Source organism: Convolutriloba macropyga, chromosome 5, assembly GCF_964194025.1.
Source record: "Convolutriloba macropyga chromosome 5, txConMacr16.3, whole genome shotgun sequence".
NCBI classification, from domain to species: Eukaryota; Metazoa; Xenacoelomorpha; order Acoela; family Convolutidae; genus Convolutriloba; species Convolutriloba macropyga.
The window spans coordinates 68,110,566-68,134,503 of record NC_134472.1 but is presented as its reverse complement, the minus strand read 5'-3'; positions in this window follow the sequence as shown (position 1 = coordinate 68,134,503).

Genomic DNA, 23,938 nt, shown 5'->3' with positions numbered 1-23,938 from the left:
AAAAAACGTGATCAAGTGATCAGATTTGTCTTATCACAACGCGGGAAACACAAGACGATATGAATGAAAGTTAACTTGAGACAAGAAATGTGAAACAAACAAAATTAGGATAAATTAGAAATGAAGGACAAACAAAAATTAACTAAAATATAACATCGTATGAAAATTTAGTGCATTAAACAAATTGAACGATATATAACGAACCCAGGTATCACATAACCTCTGATGTGAAACAGAAAAGTTGTACAAATATAACAATATTTGCAAATTAATACTTGGTCCGCGTTTAATATTTATCGAATCCCTAATAAAATGGGCTGCGGCGAGTCCTGTCGAAGGAACGTTTATTCTGCGTTGCTGTGCTGGCTTTGGGCAAAACTTGTTGCAAAGCGGAGGTTTGGCATGTTTGACATGAAACGAAAGAATTAAAGAAAATAAAAAAAAATAACGAACCGAAGTAACACATAACCCCTGAGTTGAAACAGAAAAGTTGTACGAATATAATAACATTTGAAATTAAAACTTGGTCCGCGTTTAAATAGATAATAACAATTTTTTTAAAGGCTATCATATCTAAGAATCTGAATATAATATGGTAAAAAGTGGGTTTCGTTAGTTCTCAACCAATTTTCAATTAAAATTAATTGTTAGATTCAATCATAGATCTCTTGATTCTCGGCCATCAGTACAGTCGTGGAAATAAGGTCCTCCTCGAGTGTTGGGGTCCTCTGATCTACTAAGGGACGAACTAGCGGATGGGGAGGAGATACATTTCCGATCATTGGGGATATATTGACGTCGTTCGGACTTGTTCAGCAGTGGTTTGCACCGTCTCTAACACCGAGACATTGTTGGGTTGGTAGTTTCCTACATCGCCTGACCTGCGCGGTTGTCTTGGAGGTTCTTTGATCTCTGAGTCCGGCGAAGAGTTTTCGAATCCCTAATAAGATGGGCTGCGGCGAGTCCTGTCAAAGGAACGTTTATTCTGCGGTGCTGTGCTGGCCCTGGCCAAAACTTGTTGCAAAGCGGATCTATATGCAGTTGCAGCTGGTATTACGAGTTCGCTTTGCGAATCGGGTTGAGAAGTATCATGTTGATTGCGTAGAGTGGGGAGGTTGGGCAAATTTGGCATGAGCTCAACTTTGCGCGTTCGATATTGGAGCGTGATTATAAAACGCCGCTGCCGGGCTCTCGTCATCAATGTTTTATCTTTATGTCTCCTTTGAGTTTCATCGTCTGCTCCTTGATGTGGGTTTGTTTTTGTTCCTCTAGAAGTTTTTCACTATTTCGAGGCGCTCGAGTGTCAGTGTTTACTTTCAAGGGAGTTTAGCCTCCTTGTAATGTTCCAAAATTTGCGATGTCACTTTTTCTGACGGTCACAAGAGCTTTACCAGGTTCCTTGATGTTGGATGTAATAGGACTCACTTTTAAGATATCTGATCCCGGTGCGAATACATAGTAGAGTCCTTCAAGGATTTTCTCAAAAACGGCGTTTTCCACGATTCTTCTGGGCTATTTCCATCTGAACTACTTTTTCGGAGATTTGCACTGGCCTGTACAACCCACATTTAAGAAATTTCGATTCTCCGTCGTCCGTACTTTGTTTTTCTCGAATGTTTTCGCCTTTCGTCGCGTGAGTCATTCCCTTTTCTGCCTCTATTTTGCTTCTATATCCAATAATCTATTTACCATTAGGTAGAATCGATTTGGGAAAGATTGTGTTTCCATCTAAAAAACAGTTTATAATATTCTCTCAAGAGAAGTTAGACAATTCATGCTTCGTTGATGTTACGCTCAGCGGGGTATTAGGCTTTCTATCAAAATAAGCTTCCAATGGCGAAATCTTTGTTGTTTTCTGTTTGCATGTTCGTCATTGGTGAATAATTATCTCTAGTGCGTGCTTTATTTTGAACAAATTATTAGACTATTTGTCTTCTTTGATTCATGCAAGTCTAATCTTAATTGTGAGAATTATTCTTTTTACCAAGCCAATAGCACAATGATTGTTATCAGGAGCTTCAGTAATTTCCATCTTATTTTAATTGCAGTAGGTCTTTACTTGATGTCCAACGAAGCATTTTGTATGATCCAAACAATTCGAGCTTAGAATTCTGTAATTTTCAATGTTCATGTCCAATAAAAAACTCACGTCCATAAAGTCCACGAAGCCAAAGTTCAATCCAGTAACACAAGATTAAACATCCGGCTTCATAAAATCCACAACCTCAAAAAGACACAGAAGACATTTTTTTCAACAGATTATTCTCAAATAGAAGTCGAAATGATCCAGAACTCTAGGATTTGAAATTAAGCATCATATTGTTTATTAGCAGGCTGCGGCATGCCATACTCTAGCCAATTGATATAGGTTTTTGCTAGTCGAGAGCGTATTACTTTTCTGTTTTGATTTTTGCGGAACGGAAATGCAACTTAACGTTATCACTGAACCTGCGGCGCGAGAGCAAGAAAAAAGAAAAGCAACTGAATTTGAATTGTAGAAATGAAAAGTATAACTCGAGTACTTATAAACAAACGTGATCAAGTGATCAGACTTGTCTTATCACGACAGGGGAAGCCCAAGACGATATGAATGAAAGCTGACTTAAGACAGGAAATGTGAAAAAAATAAATTGGGATAAATTAGAAATGAAGGACAAACAAATATGAACTAAAATAGAATATCGTATGGAAATTTAATGCATGAATACAGCAAAATTTACTGCAAAATGAAAGATGAATAACGAACCCAGATATCACATAGCCCCTGATGTGAAACATTTTTGACGAATATTACAATATTTTCAAATTAATACTTGGTCCGCGTTTAAATAGATAATAACAATATACTTATGGTTATCATATCTAATAATATGAATATAATATGGTAAAAGTGAGTTCTCAATGAGTTTTTAGTCAAATTCAATTGTAAGATTCGATCATAGTTCTTTTGATTCTCGGTTTTCAGTACAGTCGTGGAGATAAGGTTTTCCTCGAGTGTTGGGGTCCTCTGATCTGCTAAGGGGCGAACTCGAGGATGAAGAGGAGATAAATTTCCGATTATTAGGAATATATTGACTTCGTCCGGGATTTGCTCAGCAGTGGTTTGCACCGTCTCTAACACCAAGACATTGTTGGGTTGGTAGTTTCCTACATCGCCTGACCTGTGCGGTTGTCTTAGATGTTCTGTGATCTCTGAGTCCGGTGAAAAGTTTTCGAATCCCTAAAAAGATGGGCTTCGGCGAGTCCTGTCGAAAGAATGTTTATTCTGCGGTGCTGTGCTGGCCCTTGCCAAAACTTGTTGCAAAGCGGATCTATATACAGTTGGAGCTGGTATTACGAGTTCGATTTGCGAATCCGGTTGGGAATTATCGAGTTGATTGCGTTGAGTGCGGAGGTTTGGCAAATTTGGCATGAGCTCCTTATCGAGCGTGCGATATTGGAGCAAGATGATGAAACTCCGCTGCCGGGCTCTCGTCGTAGACATTTTATCTTTTTGTCTCCTTTGAGTTTCATCGTGTGCTACTTGATGTGGTTTTGTATACGTTCCTCTAGGAGTTTCTCACTATTTCGAGGCGCTCGTCTGTCAGCGTTTACTTTCAATGGAGTTCACCTCCCTTGTAATGTTCCGAAATTTGCCATGTCATTTTTTCTGACGGTCACGAGAGCTTTACCAGGTTCCTTGATGTTGGATGTAATAGGACTCACTATTAAGATATCTGATCCCGGTGCTAATACATCAGAGAGTCCTTCTAGGGTTTTCTTGAAACGGCCTTTCCATGATTCTTCTGGGACATTTCCACCTGAACTGCTCTTTCGGAGATTGGCAATGGCCTGTACAATCCAGATAATAGAATTATCGATTCTCCGTCCGTACTTTGTTTTTCTCGATCGTTTGCGTCTTTCGTCGCCTGAGTCTTGCCCTTTTCCACCTCTACATCGCTTCTATATCCAATAATCCGTTTTCCATCTGGTAGAATGGATTAGGGAGAGACTATGTTTCCATCTAAAAAACAGTTTATAATATTCTCGTGAGAGAGATTAGACAAATTGGGCTTAGTTGATATTACGCTCAGCGGGGTATTAGGCTTTCTATCAAAATGTGCTTCCAATGGCGAGATCTTTGTTGTTTTCTGTTTGCATTTTCGTCATTAGTGAATAATAATCTCTAGTGCATGCTTTGTGTTGAACAAATTATTAGACTATTTGTCTTCTTTGATACATGCAAGTCTAATATTAATTGTGAGAATTGGTCTTTCTAACAAACCAATAGGACAATGATCGTTATCAGGAGCTTCAGTAATTTCAATCTTATTTTCATTGCAGTAGGTCTTTACTTGATGTGCAGCAAAGCATTTTGCTTGATAGACTTTAGAGCAAAGAATGTACATGTTCAGTAAAGTACTCACGTTCATAAAGTCTACGATGCCAGAGCTCAATCCAGTAACAATATTTACAAGTTTAAACATCCGGCTTCATAAAATCCATAATCTGAAAGAGACACAGAAGACATTTTGTTCAAAAGATTATCCTCAAATAGACGGCGAAATGATGCAGAACCCTAGGATTTGGAATTAAGCATCATATTGGTCGTTAGCAGCGTTATTTCTGAACTTGCCGCGCGCGAGCCAGAAGAAAGAAAAGCAATTCAATTTGAATTGGAGTTATGAAAAGTATAATTCAAGTACTTTTAAATAATTGTGATCAAGTGATCAGACTTGTCTTATTACGGCGCCGAAAACACAAGAATATGAATGAAAATTAACTTGAGACAGGAAATCTGAAATAAACAAATTGGGATGAACTAGAGGAGAAGGGCAAACTAAAATGAACCAAAAATAACACCGTATTAAATTGTACTGCACTAAATAAATCGAAAGATAAATATTAAACACAGGTATCACATACCCCTTGATGTGAGAAAGAGAATTCGTACAAAAAGACAATTTTTTGTGTACAGAACTAATAACAATATTTTGCAAATTATTACTAGATCTGCGGTGAAACGGATACTATCAATATATTTACTGGCTATATCATAGCTAATAATATTATTATAATATGATCAAATATGACATTCTTTGTCGAGTTGTCAATTGTTAGATTCAATAATAGTTCTCCTGAGTTTTGGCCCCAATGCAGTTCAAGATGGTATTATTAGGTTGTCTGGTGAATAGGGTTGAGAAGTATCAAGTTGAATGCGTAGTGCGGGAAATTCGATAAATTTGGAATGCGCTCCCGCACTGCGCGTGCAATATTGGAGCGAGATGATAAAATTCCGCTGCCTGATCTTTTTGTCTCATTTGAGATTCGTCGTGTGCTCCTTGATGTGGCTTTGTGTGTGTTCCTCTATTAATTTCTCACTGTTTTGAGACCCTCGGCGGTCAGCGTTGACTTTCAATGGAGTTTGCCGCCCTTTTAATGTTCCCAATTTTGCCATGTCACCGTTTCTGACGGTCACGACAGCTTTATCACTATCCTTAATGGTGGAGTTAGTAAAACACACTTTTAAGATATCTAATCCCGGTGCAAATGCATCGTAGAGTCCTTCCAGGATTTTCAAAGAAGGGCGTTTTTCGTGATTCTTGCGGGCCATTTTCACTTGAACTGCTCTTTCGGAGATGGGTACTGGCCTGCACAATCCAGATCTGAGAAATTTTGATTCTCCGTTTTCAGTTAGTCTTTTTTGACCGTTTGCTTCTGTCACGCTTTTTTCTACCTCTATATCGCTTCTATATCCCATAATTCATTTTTCATATGGCGAAATGGATTCGGGGTTGACTGCGTCTTCATCTAAGTGATAGTTTTTAATATTCTCGTAAGAGATGTTAGACAATTTAAGTTTAGTAGATATTACGCTCAGCGGGTTGTTATATTTTCTGTCAAAGTGTGTTGCGAGATCTTTGTTGTTTTCTGTTTGCATATTCGTGATTGGTGAACAATAATCTTTTTCAGTGCATGCTTTACGTTGAATGATGTGTTAGCCGATTTCTCTTCTTTGATAAGTGCAATTCTATTTTTAATTGTTTGAATACGTGTCTTTTATTAGTTTTATTGCAGAGGGTCTGTACTTGATGACCAACAAGACATTTGCTTGATCTAAACGAATAGGTTGTAGAATTTCATGATTTTCGATGACATATCCAAAAATTTTACAACATTAGGTTCATTAGCTTTTTCATATATACTTGCAGTAGAAAACATGGAAAATCGTTCTATTGCAGCTAAGAAGAAAATTTCATTCCCCTTTTCATCAAATATTGGTCCTCCAAAATCAATTTGTATTTCCTGATTCGGTTGAGCACACGGTATATGAGGATGAAATTGCTTAGGGTGACTTACAGTGGTAAGATTCTTAGCAATTGCTGTTTGCGGTTTATATTTTTCTGACTTGACTATGATTTCGCAATTCATGTATATCATCCACCAGGTGCCAGGGTGACTCGCCTGGAGGTAATCAGTAAGCGCCTCGCGTAATACATTCGGAAACGCTATTGCTCTTCTATGCAGACGCAGCCAGAGCGGACGTGTAGATCCCGCTATTAAGATTGTGTATAGGGATTACATTCCTTTAGTCGCGCTCCGTTATTAATTAAAATGCTGCCACGCACTTACTTGAGGACCGCGTTTTCATTGGTTGCGGAGGCTAAGAGGGATTTGCGGAATACTTTTCCAAATACATTATCAAAATTTGGGATTTGTGGGCTTCAGGTTAGAGAAGTACTTACGCTGGACGATTCTGCATGGAAAGTTTGGACAGTTGAATTTTTTGAAGGATTCGCTGAGCGAGAGGAGTAATTCAATCTGTTTCGGGTGATTCGTTTACTTGAATTCATAGTGATTTTGTTTGTTGAATTGCATTAAATGTCAGCTGTTTTAGATAATTAGATATGCGATTTAGGATTAATATGGTGCGACTGATTTCTATATTTATTTTGGGCAAAAATCTGTGAATTATTTTTTGGTTGGTGGCTTTCAAAAATATGTTTGGAAGGCATCTTAGTTGGAGGGAAATTAGCTTTAAGTAAGTGAGTATCTTGCCCCCCTTGACTAGTTTTCATTCCGATTTAGTAAAGAATGCTTAAGTTGAGTTGTATTTCGTTGGCGATTGTAATGTTAATTGATATTTGCAATGCAGGATTTGTATATTTGAAATTATTTGAATTGTAACTAGGATCTGTTAATGGATTTTGCGATGCAGGGGATAAATAAAATACTTGCAGTATTTATTGAATTTATGGCCTGTTCACAATTAGTAGTGATTTGTGGTGCGGTAACTAGTTGTTTTAAAAAATTGTGCAAATGAGGTATGGATTGATTTTAAATTTATGATAGCAGATGTGGAAATAAGATCAATTTTTCCTTCAATAAATTCTTCATCATAAGCGGAGAAAATTTTTAGCTTCAATGCATGTTGTTTATGATCTTCCTCTGGTCTTTTACTTACAATTAAAATGTCATCAAGAAAACAATACGTATGCTGTTAACCAATTAAGGGGTAGTCTATGGCTTTTTGGAATTCAGCTGGCATATCTGTTAGACCGCAAAATCCAGTGTGAAATCTGTATGTTCTTGTCATGTCATCGCTTTTTATATTAAAATTACAATGATTAGCTGTAACTGGATCTAAATTTAATTAACTATGCGTTTTTTTTCAAATTTAATGTAGAGAAAAAGGTTGTGTTGTGCGACGCAGTATCAATAATTTGTTGAGAATTGAATTGAACTAGCGTTTCATTGTTTAGTATCTGGTGTTTTTTAGGATCGCTCTTTTGTATGTTATTGAATCAAGTGCAAGTTTAATTGACTGATCATTTTTACAGTGACTTCTTCTGGGGAAATGAAATATTTATTAGGGCGATTTGTGAGTTTTGTTATGCGCTTTCTGTCAAGTAATTTTTTGAATTCTTTTTTTACTTTATCTTGTAGCTTAATCGCTATGCGTCTCCCTTTTTCATGTCGAGACTGAAAACTTTTATGAAGTTTAGAACTTGCTACATAATTTTTGGAACGTTTAATATGGGTTATGAGTTCGGGAATTTGTAAGGCTATATGTTCTTTGAATTCAGAGTATGGTTAAATTGTATTAACTTTATTACATTTTTAAGAAGATAACTGAGTTACTGCAAGTCCTAACTGTTTGAACACATCAAGACCAATTAGCGGTTTTAGGCCGTTTGAAACAACCGCGAACATGGTGGATCGGGTGCACCATCCGTTACACAATACGGGAGTTTGAATTTTTCCTTCAATTTCAATTGTCTCGTTGGAGAAAGTTCGAAGTTGTGGTTGAGCAGTTTCGCGTACCAAAAACGCACGTGAGCTGCAATTGAAAACTCGCGATGCAAGTTATTGGTTGAGAATACTGCATGCGCTTCCGGAGTCGACGAGTAGTGTTGTGGGAATTTTACCGACTTTGATTGGAATGTGGAGGGATTCTATTTTCGCAGTCATTGTGGATTGTCGCGATCATGTTATCCTCACCAGTACTATGGTCAGATTCATAGAGTTTTAATGAGTTTAAGAAACTGACCGAATCTTCGAGATGTGGTTCTTCGTCTAAGGTGTTTACTGATTTTTTTTTGGGTTTTGCGGCATTTGGTTCTTTTGTTTGCGACAAACTTTAGCGAAGTGATTCAACAAATCAAAACATTTGCAAGTTTTACACTTGGCGGTAAACTTGTGTCGATGATTTGTGAGCCAATTTCTACCGCAGTTTAAGCAGTAGAGAGAAGGACGGCTGCCTTGTTTGTGAAAGTTGTTGGAGAGTTACCAGTTTGATGATTGAGTGCGGGGTGGATACTGGATCGCGTTTACGCTAGCCGGGATGAGAGTCTTATCATGCTCTTGAGTTTTGGTGTTGATTGCGCATTACGAGTTTCCTATTTATCGCCATATCCGACGCTTCTTTTACATTTTCTTGATCAATTAATTTTGTGATGAACACATCTGGTATCAGGGTTCCTTCCTTGTTCTCTTAGTCACAATTTTTGGTCAGTTCCATGAGTTTACTGTAGAAATTTTCTACGGGTTGGCCTCAAAGTTGCTTCGTTATTAAAAAGATCTGTCTATCAAAGGTAATATTTTGTGGACGAAAGAATGCATCATCCGCTATATTCCAGAATTCAGCCGTTTTCAGTATATCGATCATTATATGCGGATTTTCTAAATTAAGGCGCCTTTGTCCTTCGAGGCCGAAGTAGAGTACTGACACTGTTTGTGGTCCGCAAGTGCCCAGTGTTTGTCCTCACATGCTTCCAACTTCAATCAGTCTTTGACATTTGTTTAGCCAGTTCATTTTTTTGGCATTGCGATTGTTTAGTTCCCTCTCAGATTGGGCCGATGATCCGAAAGTTGTCTCATTGTAGATTCCGAAGGAAGTTCAACCATCTCGGGTTTTGGGCCAAATAGGGTATCAAGTATGATATTGTCTTTTGCAGGAAGCGCTAATTTATCTTGGATTCTACGTTTCTACCATCTTAGAGGTGGATCGGGTGTCGGTGTGACCTAGAATGCATCAATTTCGAGTGGTGTATGTTTGTTAGCAGGCTGCGGCATGTCCGACTCTAGTCAATTGATCTAGGCTTCTGCTAGCCGAGAGCGTATTTCTTTTCTGTTTTCAATTTTGCCGAGCGAAATTGCAACTTAACTACTACTTAATTACTGAACTTGCTATGCGAGAGCAAGAAGAAAGAAAGACAACTAAATCTGATATGCAGAAATGAAAAACATAACTCGAGTACGTATAAACAAAAGTAATCAAGTGATCAGATTTGTATTATCACCACGGGCGAAACACAAACGATTTGAATGAAAGTTAACTTGAAACAGGAAATGTGAAATGAATAAAATTGGATGAACTAGAATTGAAGGGCAAACTGAGATCAACTAAAATCCAACATCGTAAAAATTTGTTGAACAAAATAATATGAAAGATAAATAATGATCACATGCATCACACCTGACAACAGATGTAATTTTTCAAAAGTTTTTTTCTGAAAATTAAATTGGAAAGTTTGATGTTATTAATTGAGTTTTGAAGCCTAGCTTTTTTTTTGTTCATTGATCGTTGTATTGGAAATTTTGTTTGTCACAAATAGGGAATTAGTTGGTTTCGATGTAATTTGGTCGGCCACAGCTAAAGAATTGGATAATAAGAATCGCTTTTTGAAGGTTTTACGGGTCATTTTTGCAAAACTAAGGAAGTCTTCGGTTCGTTAGGCAAAATTTTAAGTCTCTAAAATTAAAATTCGATACTTTTTCTTTTTATTCCAGGAAGCAAACCTAAAATTCCTTATTTTTTAGTTAGTTTTTGTAGCCCTAACATATGATAACAAAAAGCGTCATAGTTTACAATCATTCTTAAATTAATCTGTCATGACAATATGACACCTTTTCTTCCTGTTTCCTGGTTTGTTTTTGATCCAAGAGTCTGATTTCATATGCTTGATCTATTTCAAAACTCCAAAAAAACACAAGCCGGTAAAAGAGCTTTTAACACAAGCTGTTAAACGCTGTTAAAACAGTTTTTATCTAATGGGATGCCATTTATGCCATTTATATAAGATCATCTTATTATAAAAAAATTAAGACAAAAAAATTATTAGAATCACTCTCAATTGCACCACAATTGAGCTTTTGAGACAAAATTTGTTTTAGAAAATTTACTGTTTGCCAACTCCATAAAGCGGAAAATCGACTTTCATCAAACGAATCCAATCAGGTGCCCTTTATGTATGGGATCACTTAATTATAACTAAATAAGAAAAAATATCTAACTGAATATCATCATCAATTGCATCATACTTGCGCTTTTTAAACAAATTTTGTTTTAAGAACTTTTCTATATGCTTCCGGTGTATATTGGGATATCGAAGTTGTTTCAAAGAGATCCAATGAGTTGTCATTCTTGTATGGGATCACCTGATTAAAATTCGGTTAGAACGAATAATTTTTTAAATATCATTCTCATTTGCGCCATAATTTTGCTTTTCAAATAGATTTTTTTAAAGAAAAACTTTTACTGCATGCTTCCTAGGCATAGCAGGAAATGGAGTTCGTTTAAAACGGATCCAATCAGATACCCTTTGTATGTCTGGGAAGACTTACCTATTTTTAAATTAGTGCATTAAACTTTCTCGGTATCATTCTCAACTGCATCACACTTGCGCTTTTAAAATATTTTTTGTTGAGTAACTTTGCTATAAGCTTTCTAGATGTAGCGGAAAAATGAAGTTGTATACAACGAATTTGTTTACAACGGTGCGAGAGCAAGAAGAAAGAAAGGCAATTAAATCTGATATGCAAAAATGAAAAGTATAACTCGAGTACGTATAAACAAAGTGATCAAGTGATCAGACTTATATTATCACCACGCGGGAAACACAAACAATTTGGATGAAAGTTAACTTGAAACAGGAAATGTGAAATGAATAAAATTGGATGAACTAGAAATGAAGGGCAAACTGAGATCAACTAAAGTACAAAATCGTAAAAACTTATTGAACTAAATAATTTGAAAGATAAATTATGAACACAAGTATCACACCTGACAACAGATGTAATTTTTCAAAAGTTTTTTAAAAAATTAAACTGGAAAGTTTGATGATATTGATTGAGTTTTGAAGCCTAGTTTTTTCTTTGTTCATTGATCGTTGCATTGGAACTTTTGTTTGTCACAAATAGGGATTTAGTTGGTTTCGATGTAATTTGGTCGGCTACAGTTAAAAAAATTGGATAATAAGAATCGCTTTATGAAGGTTTTACGAGTCATTTTTTGCAAAACTAAGGAAGACTTCGGTTCGTTAGGCAAAATTTTAAGTCTCTTAAATTAAAATTCGATATTTTTTCTTTTTGTTGCAGGATGCAAACCTAAAATTCCTTATTTTTTAGTTAGTATTTGTAGCCCTAACATATGAAAACAAAAAACGTCATAATTTACAATCATTCTTAAATTAATCTGTCACGACAATATGACGCCTTTTCTTCCTGTTTTCTGGTTTGATTTTGATCCAAGGGTCTGATTTCATTTGCTTGATCTATTTCAAAACTCCAAAAAAAACACAAGCTGTTAAAACAGTTTTTAACACAAGCTGTTAAAAGCTGTTAAAACAGTTTTTATCTAATGGGATGCCATTTTTGTATAAGATCACCTAATTATAAAGAATGCATGACAAAAAATTATTATAACCACTCTCAATTGCACCACAATTGAGTTTTTGAGACAAAATTTGTTTTAGAAAATTTACTGTTTGCCAACTCCATAAAGCGGAAAATCGAATTTCATCAAACGAATCCAATCAGGTGCCCTTTATGTATGGGATCACTTAATTATAACTAAATAAGAAACTATATCTAACTAAATATCATTCTCAATTGCATAATACTTGCGCTTTATAAACAAGTATCACCTAATAAAATTATTCTGCATGCTTCCTAGGCATAGCAGAAAACTGAATTCGTTTAAAACGGATCGAATGAGATACCCTTTATATGTCTGGGAAGACTTACCTTTTTTAAATTAGTGCATTAATTTTTCTCGGTATCATTCTCAACTGCATCACACTTGCGCTTTTAAAATAATTTTGTTGCACAATTTTGTTATATGCTTTCTAGATGTAGCCGAAAATTGAATTTGTTTACAACGAATCCAATGAGATGGCATTTATGTATGAGATCAACTATTTAGAAACAATTAAGAAAATAGAAGTTTTCAGGATCACTCTCAATTGCATCATAATTGCGCATTTAAATCAAAATTTTGTAATGAAAAAATTAGTGAATGCTTCTTAGATATCGCAGAAAATTGAATTTTTTTGAAAGGGATCCAATCAGATTTAAACAAACTCTGTAAAAAAAACTGTGCTGTATGCTTCTTAAATATTTGGAAATTGAATTTGTTTCAAACAGACCCTATCGCTAAAAATTTACTGTATGCTAACTAAATATAGAATCCAATTTCAACAGATCCAATCTGGTGCCATTTATGTATGTGATCACTTAATTGAAAAATTGGGTTAGAACGTATAATTTTTTTAATATCATTCTCACTTGCTAAATAGTTTCGCTTTTAAAACAGTTCTTTTTGTGAAAAATTTTTTACTGCATGCTTCCTAGGCATAGTGGAAAATTGAATTATTATACAACAGATCTAATGGGTTGCCATTTGTGTATGAAAGCACCTAGTTGTGACAACTTATGACAAAGAAATTAATAGAATCACTCTCAAATGCATCATAATTTAGCTTTTGAAAAATTTGTAATGAAAAATAAACTGTATGCTAACAAAATATAGAATCGAATTTCATAAAACAGATCCAATCAGTTGCCATTTATTTATAGGATCAATTAATTAAATTTTGGTTAGAAAATGTAATTTTTTTAAAATCATTCTCACTTGCTTCATAATTTCGCTTTTAAAACAGTTTTTTTAAAAATCAAACTTTTACTGCATGCTTACTAGGCATAGCGGAATAAGGATTTTGTTGAAAACAGATCAAATGAGATACAATTTGTGTCGGGGAAGACTTATTTATTTTTAAATGAGTGCAATAAAATTTCTGGATATCATTCTCAACTTCATCACACTTGAGCTTTTATAATAAGTTTTGTAGCCCAATTTTGCTATATGTTTTCTAGATGTTGCGGAAAATTGAATTGGTTTATATCGAATCTAATGAGATGCAAGTTATGTATGAGATCAGCTATTTAAAAACAAATTAGAAAATAGAAGTTTTCAGGATCACTCTCAATTGCATCATAATTGCGCATTTAAATCAAAATTTTGTAATGAAAAAATTAGTGAATGCTTCTTAGATATCGCAGAAAATTGAATTTTTTTGAAAGGGATCCAATCAGATTTGAACAAACTCTGTAAAAAAACTGTGCTGTATGCTTCCTAAATATTTGGAAATTGAATTTGTTTCAAACAGATCCTATCGCTAAAAATTTACTGTATGCTAACTAAATATAGAATCCAATTTCAACAGATCCAATCTGGTGCCATTTATGTATGTGATCACTTAATTGAAAAATTTGGTTAGAACGTATAATTTTTTTAATATCATTCTCACTTGCTAAATAATTTCGCTTTTAAAACAGTTCTTTTTGTGAAAAATTTTTTACTGCATGCTTCCTAGGCATAGTGGAAAACTGAATTGTTATACAACAGATCTAAGGGGATGCCATTTATGGATGAAATCACATAATTATGACAACTTATGACAAAGAAATTAAAAGAATCACTCTCAAATGCATCATAAATTAGCTTTTGAAACAAACTTTGTAATAAAAAAATAAACTGTATGCTAACTAAATATAGAATCGAATTTCATATCACAGATCCAATCAGTTGCCATTTATAGGATCAATTATATAAAATTCCATTAGAAAATATAATTTTTTTTAATATCATTCTCACTTGCATCATATTTTAGCTTTTAAAACAGTTTTTTTTTTTAAAAAAAAACTTTTACTGCATGCTTAATAGGCATAGCGGAAAATGGGTTTTATTGAAAACGGATCAAATGAGATACCATTTGTGTCTGGGAAGACTTATTTATTTTTAAATGAGTGCAATAAACTTTCTGGATATCATTCTCAACTGCTTCACACTTGCGCTTTTAATATAAGCTTTGTTGCCCAATATTGCTATATGCTTTCTAGATGTAGCGGAAAATTGAATTTGTTTACAACGAATCCAATGAGATGGCATTTCTGTATGAGATCAACTATTTAAAAACAATTTAGAAAATAGAAGTTTTTAGGATCACTCTCAATTGCATCATAGTTGCGCATTTAAATCAAAATTTGTAAGGAAAAATTTAGTGAATGCTTCTTAGATATGGCAGAAGAATTCTGTATGGTAGAACTCTGTAAAAACTCTGGTAGAATATGGTAGAACTCTGTAAAAAAACTGTGCTGTATGCTTAATTAAAATTGGGTTAGAACATATTATTTTTTAAATATCATTCTCACTTGCATCATAATTTCTCTTTTAAAACAGTTCGTTTTGTAAAAATTTTTTTACTGCATGCTTCCTAGGCATAGTGGAAAATTGAATTGTTATGCAACAGATCTAATGGGATGCCATTTATGTATGAAATCACCTAGTTATGACAACTTGGGACAAAGAAATTAATAGAATCACACCCAAATGCATCATAATTTAGCTTTTGAAACAAAATTTGTAATAAAAAAATAAACTGTATGCTAACTAAATGTGGAATCGAATTTCATAAAACAGATCCAATCAGTTGCCATTTATTTATGGGATCAATTAAATTAAATTCGGTTAGAATATATAATTTCTTTAATATCATTCTCACTTGCATCATAATTTCGCTTTTAAAACAGTTTTTTCCAAAAAAAATTTACTGCATGCTTACTAGGCATAGCGAAAAACGGATTTTGTTGAAAACGGATCAAGTGAGATACCATTTGTGTCTGGGAAGACTTATTTTCTTTTAAATGAGTGGATATCATTCTCAACTGCATCACACGTGCGCTTTTAATATAAGTTTTGTTGCCCAATTTTGCTATATGTTTTCTAGATGTAGCGGTAAATTGAACTTTTTTACAACGAATCCAATGAGATGGCATTTATGTATGAGATCAACTATTTAAAACAATTTAGAAAATAGAATTTTTTAGGATCACTCTCAATTGCATCATAATTGCGCATTTGAATCAAATTTTGTAAAAAAATTTTACTGAATGCTTTTGTTACAAAAAATTTGCAGTATGCTTACTAAATATTGGGAAACTGAATTTCTTTTCAAACAAATCTATTGAGCTTCCATTTAAACATGGGACCGCTTACATAAAATTCTATTGGAAATTGTACCTTTTTCAGTATCATTCTCAATTGCATCACCCTTTTGCTTTTAAAACATTTTTAAAAAAAAAAACATTTACTGCATGATTCCTAGGCATAGCGGAAATTTGAATTTGATTGAAACGCATCCAATGAGAAGCCATATACTTCTTGGGAGACTTAAATATTATTAATATGGACCGTTAAAATTTTGAATATCATTCTCAACTGCATCAAACTTGCGCTTTTACAGAAACTTTTGGATTAAAATTATGCTATATGCTTTCTAGATACAGCGGAAAATTGAAATCGTGTACAAAAGATCCAATGAGATGCTGAGATGCCATTTACGTATGAGATCATGTAATTCAATATCAAATTAGAACATAGAAGTTTTCAGGATCACCCTCAACTGCATAATAATTTTGCATTGAAATCAAAATTTGTTAAAAAAAAGTTTTAGTAGATGCTTCCTAGATGTCGCTAAAAATTGCACTTGTGTAAAAGGGATCTAATCAAACGCCATGACGTATGGATTTATCTAATTATAACTAAATTAGAACATATCTTTCTGACTATCGTACTTAACTGCATCAAATTTGCGCTTTTTAAATATCTTTTGTAATAAAATTATGCTGTATGCTTTCTAGATATAGCCGAAAATTGAATTTTTGTACAACGGATTCAAACAGATGACATCTTTGTATGTGATCACCTAATTCAATGCATATTATAACATAGAAACTTTCAGGATTACTTTCAAATGCATCATAATTAAGCATCTAAATCAAAATTTGTAAAAAAAAGTTTTAGTGCATGCCGCCTGGATATCGCAGAAAACTGAATTTATTGAAAAGGATCCAATCAGATGCCATTGCCGTATGGGATCGGTTAAATATAACTAAATTAGAACCTACGTATTTGAATGTCATTCTCACTTGCGTATTTTTACACAAATTCTGTTACAGAAACTTATTGCTGTTACAGAAACTTATTGCTGTATGCTTACTAAATATTGGGAAATTGAATTGGTTTCAAACAGATCCAATGAGTTTCCATTTATATATGGAACCACCTAATTAAAGGTGGATTAGAACATATACCATTTTCAGTATCATTCTCAATTGCATCATAATTTTGCTTTTAAAACATTTTTAAAAAAAAAACATTTACTGCATGATTCCTAGGCACAGTTGAAAATTGAATTGTTATACAACAGATCTAATGAGATGCCATTTTTGTAAACGATCACCTATTTATGACATATTATGACAAAGAATTTAATAGAATCACTCTCAAATGCATCATAATTTAGCTTTTGAAACAAAATTTGTTATAAAAAAGTTACTGTATGCTAACTAAATATAGAATCCAATTTCAACAGATCCAATCTGGTGCCAGTTATGTATGGGATCACCTAATTAAAGTTCGGTTAGAAGATCGGATCTTTTAATATCATTTTCACTTACATCATAATTCCGCTTTTAAAACAGCTTTTTAAAAACTTTTACTGCATGATTTCTAGGCATAGCAGAAATTTGAATTTGTTTGAAGAGAATCCATTGAGAAGCCATTTTTGTGTGGGAGGACTTAATTATTTTTATTTTAGAGCATTACATTTTTTTTGAGCGTCAATCTTAACTGCATCACACTTGCGCTTTCAAAATAATAGTTGTATTACAATTTTGTTATATGCTTTCTAGATATATCAAATAATTGAATTGTTTACAATGGATCCAAAGAAATGCCATCTATGCAAAGAATCACCTAATTGAAAATTATTTAGAAAATAAAAAGTTTCTAAGATCAATCTCAATTGCATCATAATTGCGCATTTAAATCAAAAACTGTAATAAAAATTTTAGTGGAAGCTTCCTATATATTGCGGAAAATTGATCCAATCCGATGCCATTAACGTATGGGATTACTTAAAAGTAACTCAATCAAAACATATCTCTAAGAATAGCATTCTCATTTACATCAAACTTGAGTTTTTCAAACAAAACTTGTATTAAAAAATTGTTGTATGCTTCCTAGATATATTGGCGAACCAGATTCGTTTCAAACAGATCCAATGAGTGGCCTTTTGTATATGGAAATACTTAAATACAACTAGATTAGAACATATATCTATCTGAATATCATTCTCAATTGTCTCATAATTTCGCTTTTACAACAGTTTTCATGAAAGAGTTTCACTGCATGCTTCCTACGCATAGCGGAAAATTGAATTTGTTTAAAACGGATCCAATGAGATGTCTTTTATAAGTGGAATCAACTATTTAAAAAACAAAGTGGAACATATAAATTATTAGGATCACTCTCAATAGCATCATAATTGCGCATTTGAATCAAAATTTGTAAAAAAAATTTTAGTGAATGCTTCTGTTACAAAAGTTTGCAGTATGCTCACTAAATATTGGGAAATTGAATTTCTTTGAAATCCATTGAGTTCCCATATAAATATGCGACCACTTATGTAAAATTGGATTGAAACATATACCTTTTTCGGTATCATTCTCAATTGCATCATAATTTTGCTTTTAAAACATTTTTAAAAAAACATTTACTGCATGATTCCTAGGCATTGCGGAAATTTGAATTTGTTTGAAACGGATCCAATGAGAAGCCATTTGTTTTCTGGGAGACTTAATGATTAATAAATTGAAGCGTTAAATTTTTTTTAATATCATTCTCAACTGCATCACACTTGCGCTTTTAAAACAACTTTTGTACTAAAATTATGCTATATGCTTTCTACATATAACAGATCCAATGAGAAGCCATATACTTCTTCGGAGACTTAAATATTATTAATTTGGAGCGTTAAAATTTGGAATATCATTCTCAACTGCATCAAACTTGCGCTTTTACAGAAACTTTTGGATTAAAATTATGCTATATGCTTTCTAGATACAGCGGAAAATTGAATTCGTGTACAACAGATCCAATGAGATGCCATTTACGTATGGGATCATGTAATTAAAATCAAATTAGAACATAGAAGTTTTCAGGATCACCCTCAAATGCATCATAATTGCGTACTTGAATCAAAATTTTGTAAAAAAAAATTTAGTAGATGCTTCCTAGATATCGCTAAAAATTGCACTTGTTTCAAAGGGATCCAATCAAACGCCATAGCGTACGGATTTACCTAATTATTACTAAATTAGAACATATCTATCTGAATATCATACTCAACTACATCAAACTTGCGCTTTTAAAATTACTTTTGTAATAAAATTATTCTCTATGCTTTCTAGATGTAGCCGAAAACTGAATTTCTGTACAACGGATTCAAAAAGATGCCGTCTATGTATGCGATCACCTATTTCAAGGCAGTTTATAACATAGAATTTTTCAAGACTACTCTCAGTTGCATCGTAATTAAGCATCTAAATCAAAATTTGTAATCAAATGTTTAGTGCATACTGCCTGGTTATCGCAGAATATTTAATATATCGAAAAGGATCCAATCAAATTCCATTACCGCACGAGATCAGTTAATTATAACTGAACTAGAACCTACGTATTTGAATGTCATTCTCAATTGCATCATGCTTGCGTTTTTTTACAAAAATTCTGTTACAAAAACATTGCTGTATGCTTACTAAATACTGGGAAATCGAATTCGTTTCAAACAGATCCAATGAGTTCCCATTTATGTATGGGGGCACTTAATTAAAATTGGATTAGAACATATTTTTTTTTAAATCATTCTCACTTGCTACCTAATTTGGCTTTTTAAACAGTTATTTCTATGAAAAACTTTTACTGCATGCTTCCTAGTTATTAATCATTCTCACTTGCTACCTAATTTGGCTTTTTAAACAGTTATTTCTATGAAAAACTTTTACTGCATGCTTCCTAGTTATTGTTATACAATAGATCTAATGGGATGCCATTTATGTATAAGAACACCTAGTTATGGCATATTATGACAAAGAAATTACTAGAATCAGTATCAAATGCATCATAATTTAGCTATTGAAACAAAATTTATAATAAAAAAATGCTGTATGCTAACTAAATATCGAATCGAATTTCTTAAAGCAGATCCAATCAGTTGCCATTCGTTTATGGGATCAATTGATTAAAATTCGGTTAGAATATATAATTTTTTTAATATCATTCTCACTGGCATCATAATTTCGCTTTTAAAACAGTTTTTTTAAAAAAAAAAACTTTTACTGCATGATTTCTAGTCATAGCGGAAATTTGAATTTGTTTGAAGATTATCCATTGAGAGCCATTTATATGTGGGAGGTCTTAATTATTTTTAATTCAGAGCATCACACTTTTTTTGAGTATCAATCTCAACTGCATCACACTTGCGCTTTCAAAACAAAATTTATATTACAATTTTGCTATATGCTTTCTAGATATATCAAATAATTGAATTGTTTACAACGGATCCAATGAAAGGCCATCTGTGTAAAGAATCAGCTAATTGATAACTATTTAGAAAATGAAAAGTTTTTAGGATCATTCTCATTTGCATCATAATTGCTTATTTAAATCAAAAACTGTAATAAAAATTTTAGTGGAAGTTTCCTAGATATTGCAGAAATTTGATCCAATCAGATGCCATAAACGTATTGGATCACTTAAAAATAACTAAATCAGAACATATCTCTAAGAATATCGTTCTCAATTGCATTAAACTTAATTTTTTCAAACGAAATTTGTATTAAAAAACTGCTGTATGCTTCCTAAATATATTGGGAAACTAGATTCGTTTCAAAAAGATCCAATGAGTGGCCATTTGTATATAGGAATACTTAAGTACAACTAGATTAGAATATATATCCATCTTAATATCATTTTCAATTGCATCATAATTTTGCTTTTACAAGAGTTTTCTTAAAAAAAACTTTTACTGCATGCTTCCTAAGAATGGTGGAAAATTGAATATGTTTAAAACGGATTCAATGAGAAGACATTTTTGTCTGACAAAACCTAATTATTATTTAATTGGAGCATTGATGTTTTTGAACATCATTCTCAAATGCATCACACTTAAGCTTTTAAAACAAATTTTGTATTAAAAATTTACTATATGCTTTCCAGGCACAGCGGAAAAATTGAATTCAATTAAAACGGATCCATGGAGATACCATTTATGTCTGGGAAGACTTACTTATTATTAAATTAGTGAACGAAACTTTGAATATCATTCCCAACTGCATCACACATGCACTTTTAAAACAACTTTTGTATTACAATTTTGCTATATGCCTTCTAGATATACCGGAATATTGAATTTGTTACAACGGATCCAATGAGATGCTATTTATGTATGGAATCAAATAAATAAAAACAAATTAAAACATAGAAACTTTAAGGGTCACTATCAATTGCATCATAATTGCGCATTTAAATCAAAATTTGAAATAGAAGATTCAGTGCGTGCTTCCTATATTTCGCGTAAAAACGTAAAAATACGTTTGTTTAAAAGGGATCCAATCAGCTGCCGTTAACGTGTGGGATCACTCCAAAATAACTAAATTAGAACATATCTCTCAGAATGTCATTCTCAATTGTATCATACTTGCCAATTTTAAGCAAAAATTTGCGTTCAAAACGTTGTTGTTTTCTGCCTAGATATACTGGCAAACCGGATTTGTTTAAAACACATCCAATGAGTTGCCATTTATATATGGAAATACTTAAGTACAACTAAATTAGAAGATATATCTGTGCAAATTTAATTCTCAATTGCATCATAATTTCGCTTTTACAACAGTTTTCATGAAAAACTTTTACTGCATGCTTCCTACGCATAGCAGAAAAATGAGTTTGCTTAAAACGGAGCCAATGAGAAGCCATATATGTTTGGGAAGATTAAATTATTATTAGTTTAGATTATTAAAATTTTTGAATATCATTCTTAACTGCTTCACACTTGCGCTTTTAAAACAAATTTTGTATTACGATTTTGCTATATGCTTTCTAGATATAGCGAAAAATTGAATTATTTACAATGGACCCAAAGAAATGTAATACATGTAAAATATCATCTAATTGAAAACAAAATAGAAAATAGAAATTTTTAGGATCACTCTCAGTTGCATCATACTTGCGCATTTGAACCAAAACCTATAAAAAAAAATTTGAGTTCAAGCTTCCTAGATATTGCGGAAAATCGATCCAATCAGATGCCCTTTATGTATGGGATCACTTACATATTATTGATTTAGAACATATGTTTATTTTAGATATCATTCTCAACTGCATCATTCTTTTAAATCTTTTTTTGTATTAAAAATTTTCCTATGTGTTTTCTAATTACAACAAAAAATGATAATGTTTACAACGGATCCAATGAACTTCCATTTATGCATGTGATCACCTAACAATAAACAACTTAGAACAAAAAATTTTTAAAGATAGCTTTCAACTGCTTCATAATTGCGCTTCTAAAACAAATTTTGTTTTAACAATTTTACTGTATGCATCCTTGATATCGCGGAAAGTTGATTTCGTTTAAAACAGATCTAATCAGATGCCATTTATGTATAGTATCACTTATTTATAGCTAAATTAGAACATATACCTAACTGAATATCACTTTCAATTGCATCAGACTTGCGCTTTTCAAACAAAATTTGTATTAAAAATTTTACTGCATGCTTCCTAGATATATTGGAAAACCAAATTTGTTTCAATCAAATCCAATGAGTTGCCTTCTTGAGAACACTCCACTAAGTCTTGCAGGTCGTCAACGAGCAACCCTGACCATTTTTAGGTCCGGTAACACACTGGCACATTGCTTCCCCGATTTTTTGCTTATCCAGCTATTCTTCAATAACCTTCTTGTCGGCAGAATGCTAGTGCAATTAATGAATCTGTTCGGACAGCATTCTGGGAATCTGCCTGATAATATATGGAGTTGCTTAGAGAAGCAGGCACATGCCCCTAATGAGGCAGATATGACTCAGGTATTATGCTGCAACCCCGGCCGAGTTACCATATTTTTTAATAACCATTGTTATGCCCAAGCAATTGAATCTTGTGTGGCGTATCTGAGGAATCGGAGAAAAAGCGATTGTGCCTATTGGAATCACAAGGAAGCCCTTAGCACAGATCTTCGGCTTTTGTTGAACCCGTTTCGTATACAGAGAATCATCAGTTGAGCATCATTGAATGTAGAAGTTTTCTTTACCCTGGGTCGAACTTGAAGAGCAAATTCCGAAAGATTGACCGTACATTTTCTATAGTTGTACCGGATTCATTGTTTCGGTTTCGAGTTGAATTGATTTGGCTTGATTTCGCTTGAAGGACATAGAGACACAAAGTCATTGGCTCTTTTTTATTGAGTTGAGTGCTCAAAGTTCTTTTAGGTGCTTTCGTACTCTTTGATTCTCTCTCACCCAACACACAGAAGGAAGAGGAGGCTACCTTGGGTTGTTTTAACCGGTATGTGGAACGCGATGCCTTCCCGGAGCCCACTTCTTAGCTTCCAGTTCGTCCACAACACAGTCCAAATCCACACTTAGAAGTAACGAGAAAAGGGGGTGTGCAAGGGGGAAATAAATGTGCTCTGTTCAGAATGAGTTTTTATGTTTGGTATAATTTGGAAGCTAAAACCTGAAGACAACAAATGCATGATTTTCTGTAAACTTGAGTTAAACTGGTTTTGGTTGTTAGATTTAACCCAAAATAAGGAATCCTGGTGGTAGAGATATCGGTAACAATTATTCAATTGATTCGTCGGTCGCAGAAATCACACTTTCATTTTTTGTTTCAGCTTTAATTAGTTTTTAATATTGTCTCGGAACTGTTCAATTGAAGCTTAGTGTTCAATTTAGAAAAAATTTCGCTGTAGGCATTTTTTGAGTTCTAAAATGCTCTTGTCCTTTTTAACCGCATTATGCATGTTTGGAACTTTTTCCTCAATTAATTACAAATTATGTTTTCATTTATTTATGACTTATTGACACGCTCTGAACAGTTATCCGGGAAAAATGATAAATTTCATCAAAATACTAAAGTAAAAAGTTTTTGTGGCGTGATGTTCTTGCCTGGAAAAAATGGGCGTTGTCCTGATGGTAGAGAATAGTGCTGTGCGCCTCGGCTAAAGAGGCAAAAGAAAATGCATGGCCTTTCATGACGAAGTCCTGGAAT